This window comes from Peromyscus leucopus, chromosome 5, assembly GCF_004664715.2.
Source record: "Peromyscus leucopus breed LL Stock chromosome 5, UCI_PerLeu_2.1, whole genome shotgun sequence".
Classification (NCBI taxonomy): domain Eukaryota; kingdom Metazoa; phylum Chordata; class Mammalia; order Rodentia; family Cricetidae; genus Peromyscus; species Peromyscus leucopus.
In genome coordinates this window covers 131,681,341-131,687,653 of record NC_051067.1, presented here as the reverse complement: position 1 = coordinate 131,687,653, position 6,313 = coordinate 131,681,341, and the positions used below count along the sequence as shown (strand labels likewise).

At 49.3% G+C, this 6,313-nt stretch overlaps 1 long non-coding RNA gene and 1 pseudogene across 1 annotated transcript in view; both read left to right on the top strand.

The window, feature by feature from the left end:
• Window positions 1–411: 411 nt before the first annotated feature.
• The window catches only part of LOC114705772, a 6,637-nt gene continuing 735 nt past the window's right edge, over window positions 412–6,313 (top strand). Inside the window, exons 1-2 of the long non-coding RNA XR_003736438.2 lie at window positions 412–672; window positions 995–1,074. This is a non-coding gene — a long non-coding RNA (uncharacterized LOC114705772). The remainder of the gene's footprint in view (window positions 673–994; window positions 1,075–6,313) is intronic.
• Window positions 4,474–6,313, top strand: part of LOC114705771 — a 1,929-nt pseudogene continuing 89 nt past the window's right edge.

Sequence of the window (6,313 nt, the reverse complement as noted above, 5' to 3'; positions counted from 1 at the left end):
GTGGCATGGTGACAGTGTGGCTTGAGTCAGTGACTTTGGCAGTGAAAGTTCACCTTCAAAATTTTATTTTAAAAAAATATATATGTACACACACACACACACACACACACACACACACACACACACACACACGCGCGCGCGCGCGCGCACACACACACACACACACACACACACATTGTATATACACATACTGCACTCTGGTTTGTACTTAACAGAGCTCAGAACCTCTACAAGCAAGCCCTCTCCTGGCTGATTTCCCCAATGCCTTCCCCAGGCCTTCTGAGGCTTTTTACTAGCAGTGGGTGTTGTGTGATTAACCTTCAGGGTGGTTAACAGGGGCAGTTAGGCTGGTCCAACCTGAAAGAAAGAGAGGAGACCCCCCCCCCCCCCCCCCCCCCCCCCCCCCCCCCCGAGAGCGAGAGATTGGCACCCAGGCGCTGTGTGTGATTGGCACCCAGGCGCTGGACAGCAGCAGAGACAGATGTTGGACCCACGTTTCCCACCCCATCAAATTCCCTTTTCACGTAAGGTTGGAAAACTCAGTTTGATTCCCGTGACTGAATAGGCAACCCCGCCTTTTGTCAGCTAAATCCATTTTCTCCTCCCCCTGGCGACAGTTCCTCTTCCATTTCTGCCAAGATTCTCCGTTGTCTCCATAAGTCTCTGCCCAAGGTGAGTACTGGAAGGATGGGCTTATGAGGTTAAACAGGGGAAGACGACAGGAAGGTGATTTAACAGAAGCAGCCCACAGTGACACAAATAGGTAGTTTTTCTTGAATTTTGGTCACGGGGGGGGGGGGGGCTCCTCATTGCTTCCCGGGTGCCTTCTGCCAACAGCTTAGGATGAACTACACTTCATGTTTCAGAAATGATAAAACTGAGAGTAAGCTAGGTGGGATGGGGTAGGAGCGGGCACCGAGAGAGGTCTCAGAACGAAAGCTCCGGGCTCCAGGAATAAGGAAAGCGTTTCATTAATCTCCTCTCCATCTTACAGCCATTCTGAAACATAAACACCTCAGAAGGTGTGGAGACCACAAACCAGCGGTTGGCAAACAGCCCCCTACGAACTTCAGGGTGAGAAGGCAGCCCAGCTCCAGCACTCCCTGCCCCCTTCCTCCCCCCCCCCAGGGGTGCTGACAACTGTTCAGAGTGGAAGGGTGGTTATTTTATTATTATTTCTAAAGATTTGTTTATTTGTGTGTGTGTGTGCATGTGTGTGTGTGTGTGTGTGTGTGTGTGTGTGTGTGTGTGTGTATGTGTGTGTGTACATACTGGTGGTTGCATAAATCTCTGTATTTGTGAAGGCCATAAAAGGGTGTTGGACCCCTCAGAGCTGGAATTACAAACAGAATTTGTAAGGTGCTTGGCTTATACCTGGCTGCTGGGATCCTAACTCCATTCCTCGTGATTATGCAGTAAGTGGGTTTTGTTGTTGTTGTTGTTTTTTCATTTGTTTGTTTTGAGAAAGGGTTTCTCTACTGAGCCCTGGCTACTCTAGGACTCACCACGTAGACCAGGTTGGCCTTGAACTCACAGAGATCTGCCTGACTCTGCCTCCCATAGGCTGGGATTCTAGGTCTGTGCCCCCACACCGAGTGCAGTAAGTTTTCTTCACTCCTGAGATGTTGCTCCAACCTGGAAAGACAGTTAGTTTTAGAAGACCTGGACTCTAATTCCAGGTCTTCTCTGGACCATCTCTCTGACTTTGAATTCATTATTCTTCACTTTTTTGGGGAGGGGGTGTGATGGAGTCTCCCTATGTAGCACAGGATAGCTTCTAATCTGTGACACTTCTCCCGACTCCGCCTCGTGGTGCTAGAGTCACAGGCATGAGCTACCATGCCCCACTATTCTGGTTTTCTGAGACAGGGTCTATGTGGCTCAGGCTGTGTGGTAATTTGAACATAATTGGCCCCCATCATCTCATAGGGAGTGGCAGTATGAGGAGGTGTAGCTTTGTAAAGTGGGTATGGCCTTGTTGGAAGAAGTGTGTCCCTGTGGGTGCAGGTATTGGAGTTCCCTATGCTCAGGATACGACCCAGTGAGTCAGTCAACTTCCTGTTGCCTGAAAGATGCTGCACTCTCAGCTCCAGCACCACATCTGCCTGCACACCACCATGCTCCCCGTCATGATGATAATGGCCTGAACCTCTGAAACTATAAGCCAGCCAGCCCAATTAAGTGTTTTAATTTATAAAAGTTGTCATGGTCATGGTGTCTCTTCACAGCAATAAAAACCCTAACTATGGCCGGGCAGTGGTGGTGGTGCACGCCTTTAATCCTAGCACTCAGGAGGCAGAGACAGGTGGATCTTTGTGAGTTCAAGGCCAGCCTGGTTTATAGAGCGAGATCCAGGAAAGGCACAAAGCTGCACAGAGAAACCCTGTCTCAAAAAACCAAAAGAAACAAAACAAAACAAAAAAACAAAAACAAAAACAAAAAAACCCTAACTAAGCTGAAATCTAACTTTCTTTCTTTCTTTCCTTCTCTCTCTCTCTCTTTCTTTCTTCCTTCCTTTCTTCCTCTCTCCCTCCCCCCTCCTCCCTCCCTCCCTCCCTCCCTCCCTCCCTCCCTCCTCCCTCCCTCCCTCCCTCCCTCCCTCTCTCTCTCTCTCTCTCTCTCTCTTTCTTTCTTTCTTTCTTTCTTTCTTTCTTTCTTTCTGAGACAGGGTTCCTCTGTGTAGCTTTGCACCTTTCCTGGAACTCACTCTGTAGCCCAGGCTGGCCTCGAACTCACAGAGATCCGCCTGGCTCTGCCTCCTAAGTGCTGGGACTAAAGGCGTGGGCCACCACCGCCCAGATGAAATCTAACTTTCTATGTGGTCAAGGATGACAATGAATTTCTAGTCCTCCTGAGTGCATGTATCACCCACCTTGGTTTATGCAGTGCTGAGAATGGAACCCAGGGCTTTCTACAAGGTAGGCTTGTGACTCTCTCTCTTCCTGCTGCCTGTGGATCTGGATGTTGAACTCTCAGCTACTCCTCCAGCACCACGTCTGCCTGTGTGCCGCCATACTCCCTGCCATGTTGACAATGGACTGAACCTCTGAAACTGTAAGCCAGCCCCAGTGAAAAGGTTTCCTTTATAAGAGTTGCCATGGTCACGGTGTCTCTTCACAGCAATAGAACACTAAGACATGCATGCTAGGCAAGTGGTCTACCAACTGAGCTACACCCCATCCCCTGTTCTTCACTTCTCAAGCCCTCTGTTTCTCCATCTGCCCATGAGGACATTACGTTGTAGCATCTCTCAGGTTACTCCCAGCTCTGCCTTCCAAACGTGAGTCTCTACTTCCTACATCGCATCATCTAGTAAATGAATTCCACACAACTGATGTTGCTGCAAAATTACGGTAACAAGTGAGAAATGGTTCCCTTGTTGGTTTGTATTAACAGTTCCAAAATCCAGCTGGTGGAATGCTTGCCCAGCATACATGAAGGCCTGGGTTCCTTTCCCAATACTGTATATAAGTGGGGCATGGAGGCTGACACCTGCTACTCTGGTATTTGGGAGTGGAGGCAGGGAGGTCAGAAGTCATCCTTAGTGATGTAGTGACTTGAAGACCAGTCTTTCTTGTTCTTTCTGCCCTTCTTCCTCTTTCTATCCTCCCTCCCCTTCTCTCATCCCTCTCTCTCTAATTCTGAAAGCCTGTATGATGTATACATGTGGCCTTTGTGTGGGTTACGTGTTGTACAGGGTTTTACATTATGGTTAAAGAACTTAGAGGCAACCAAATCAAGCCACTATGTTGGGGAAAACCCAAACCCACAGGATTAGTCCGCAAGAAAGAGAACTTTTCCTTTTCTCCTCTGTTTTTTTTTTCACTCCTCATGCTATCCACAGACCCTCCCCCCCATGCCAGCCCTCGTTCCCAAGCCACCCCGCATCCCCACATCCCCCAAATCGAGGTCTCCCATGGGGAGTCAGCAGAGCCCAGCACACCGAGCCTAGGCAGGTCCAAGCCCCTTCCCACTGCACCAAGGCTGTACAAGGCATCACACCACAGGCACCGGATTCCCAGAAGCCTGCCCATGCACGAGGGACAGATCCCGATTCCCCTGCCTGGGTGCCCCCAAAACAGTTCGAGCCAAACAACCGTCTTCCGTGTCTAGAGGGGCTAGTCCAGTCCCATGGGGACTCCACAGCCCTCAGTCCACAGTTCATGGACTTCCACTAGTGTGGCCAGTCATCTCTGCACATCCTCCCATCATGATCTCCACGTCCCTTGCCTGCAGTATCTCTCCTCTCTCACATCAATTGGATTCCTGGCCAGGTGGTGATGGCGCACACCTTTAATTCCAGTACTCAGTAGGCAGAGGCAGGCGGATCTCTGTGAGTTTGAGGCCAGCCTGGGTTACAGAGTGAGTTCTAGGAAAGGTGAAAAGATACACAGAGAAGCCCTGTCTTGAAAAACCAAAAAAAAAAAAAAAAAAAAAAAGGGGGTGGGGCGGGGGGAGAAAGAAAATCAATTGGATTTCTGGAACTCAGCCTGGCCAGACTCCTCTGTTTTTTTACTGTCCTTAAACTAGCCTCTCCGGTTGTCACATTTCATCTTCAGAATCTTTCACATTCCCTTTGTCTTCAGAGCTGCAGGCGAAGGTAGCGGGGCTCCTCGGGTAGGACAGCCAGCACCGACCCAGCCATCTGTGGGGTGGGGGGTGGGGCAGCTCAGAAGGCTCTCAGGCCATCAGGGTTTGCAGACTTCAGATTTCCTGAGCAGGTTTCTATCATGCCACATGCTCTTTCCAGGTCCTAGAAGCATCGTGACAGCTGTAGTTAAAAAACCACAGCAGCTGTTTTTTCCCCTGGCTGGCAGCGCAGAGGCCACACGATGCCTAGAGTTACTGTGAAAGATGTTGACCCGTAGGAGTTCATCAGAGCTCTGGTAGCCTTCCTCACAAAGTCAGGGGAGCTGCAAGTCCCCACGGGGTGGACATGGTCGTCCACCTGGCCCAACCTAAAGAGCTTGCCCCATGATGAAACCTGGATCTACACAGGAGCAGCTTCTGCTGCATGGCACTTGTACCTCTGAGATGATGCTAAGGTTGGTTCCAGGACCAAGATCTACGGAGGACGGTAGAGGAATGGTGTCAGGCTCCGCCACATCAGCAGAGCCTCTAAGACTGTGGCTTGCCGGGTCCTCCAAGTAATGGAGGGGCTGAAAATGGTGGAAAAGGACCAAGATGGGGCCGCAAGCTAACCCCTCTGGAACAGAGAGCTCTGGACAGGGTTGCTAGACAGGTGGTGGCTGCCAACAAGAAGCATTAGAACAAAGTATGCTGGATTAATAAATTGCCTCATTCATAAACAAAACAATCAATACAAAACAGACACAGTGTGTACACAGACACACAGAGACACAGACACACACACACACACATACACAGACACACACACATACACAGACACACACACACACACACACACACACACACACACACGGCAGTAGATCAGTAGATACTTTTTACAATACTTAGTCTTATCTGACTTTTTGTTTCAACTTAGAGGTGCTGAGTTATGGGGATTTCAAACAATGGGCATTTCCCTTTTGTAACATAGAGATGATAGAAAAACAATTTCAAAACAGGAACCAAAAAAGATTTCATGATATAGTTTCAACCTAATGTCTGGAATTACCTTGACTTGTTGTTTTGATACATGACAATTGATGTGTGTGTGTGTGTGTGTGTGTGTGTGTGTGTATGGCAGAGGCCAGAACCAGCCTAAAATTTGCCAATTCAGTTGTACTATCTGGTCAGAGAGCCCCCAGAATCCACACAGATCTCTCTAGCACCCACTCCTGGCTTTTTACCTGAGGCTGGAGACAGTCTCAGGTCCTCATGCCTGCAAAGAAGGTACTTTAACTGATTTTAAGCATATCCAACAATGTGCTGATGTCCTGGTGAGTGCACAGGCGTAAAGGGATGGAGGCAGTGGGCAGTCTGTGACTGAGCTGATGCGGTAATGTGAAAGAGCCTGGAGGGTGGCCAGGAAGGAAGCTCGCTGGACGCGCAAGTGATGGAGACACAGAGGGCTTTCTCTCTCTGTAAACAAATCAAGTCAAAAGAAAGGCAGCTGGCCCACAGTCATCCAGGTGTGCAGTCTTCTTGGCTAGGTCTTGAAAAAGATTTGGAATCTGTCATTCTAGATCCCCCCCCCCCCGACTGTCTTCCAAAGAAATGGTGTTCTAAATAAGGACTGTATGGCCTGAGTCTGTGCCTTCATGGGTAGTGTGTCCAGCTAGCATGTAGGAGGCCCTGGTTTTTGATTCTCAGTACCCCATGCATTGGGCATGGTAGTATAAATATGGAA